The 849-nt window shown below is 42.6% G+C and overlaps 1 non-coding gene across 1 annotated transcript; it reads right to left on the bottom strand.

Moving 5' to 3' along the window:
* Positions 1–352: 352 nt before the first annotated feature.
* LOC122113347 lies at positions 353–459 on the bottom strand. Its single transcript, XR_006148426.1, has one exon. It is a non-coding gene; the product is annotated as a U6 spliceosomal RNA (small nuclear RNA).
* Between the last annotated feature and the right edge of the window lie 390 nt (positions 460–849).

Raw genomic sequence — 849 nt, 5'->3', positions numbered from 1 at the left:
CATACAGAGGAGTTACAATTACATGGGCAAGATAATGAGTACATTTCTTATCAAGCATTGTTGCCTCCTCCTTTGTTTCCCCTTCCTATCCCTTCCTATGTCCCCCACCTCATTCAACCCCCCCCTTCCTATGTCCCCCACCTCATTCAACCCCCCCCCCCCCGCCAAAGTTGTAACGTTCATTTTTCGACATAATGACTTGTACATCTTGTTGTTGCAATGGGTCCACTTGTATCCCTATTTAAACGATTTGTTTTTTCCCTTCCTGTCCACAAATTATACCAACATCAAATACAGTGAAAGCAGGGGTGATATCGTGGAGTCTTCTTATAAATGTGTTAGAAATAATCACAAAAATATGGAATGCTTCACGAATTTGCGTGTCATCCTTGCGCAGGGGCCATGCTAATCTTCTCTGTATCGTTCCAATTTTAGTGTATGTGCTGCCGAAGCGAGCACTATTTTTTTTATTTATTTTTTGTAATAGTCCCGAGGTTTCAATTCTGGGCCTCCTCGCTGTCTTTGAGCTTAGGTGCTAGCTCTCTACTTGAACTACAAATCCACTTTTGGCTTTGTTTTGGTGATTAATTGGAGATAAGAGACTCACAGACCTGCCTGAGGGGGATTTGAACCATTATTTTCCTAGCTCTGTCTCCGAACTAGATAAGATTACAGGCAAGAGCCACTAGTACCTGGCTCTGGCTTGATTTTTGACTTAGGGTTTTGCTGACTTTTGCTGGAGTTAGCCTTGAACTGCAGCCTTTCTGTCTTTTCCTCCCAAATAACTAGGATTAAAGGCATGCTTACTTTCTACTTATTTCCCCCCCTAGGGTCCTGAATTCTGAATAC

Source organism: Dipodomys spectabilis, unplaced genomic scaffold (genome assembly GCF_019054845.1).
Source record: "Dipodomys spectabilis isolate Male_0828 unplaced genomic scaffold, ASM1905484v1 ptg000096l, whole genome shotgun sequence".
In the NCBI taxonomy this organism is placed as follows: Eukaryota; Metazoa; Chordata; class Mammalia; order Rodentia; family Heteromyidae; genus Dipodomys; species Dipodomys spectabilis.
The sequence above is the reverse complement of the archived record's forward strand: the minus strand, read 5'-3'. Positions and strand labels throughout refer to the sequence as shown.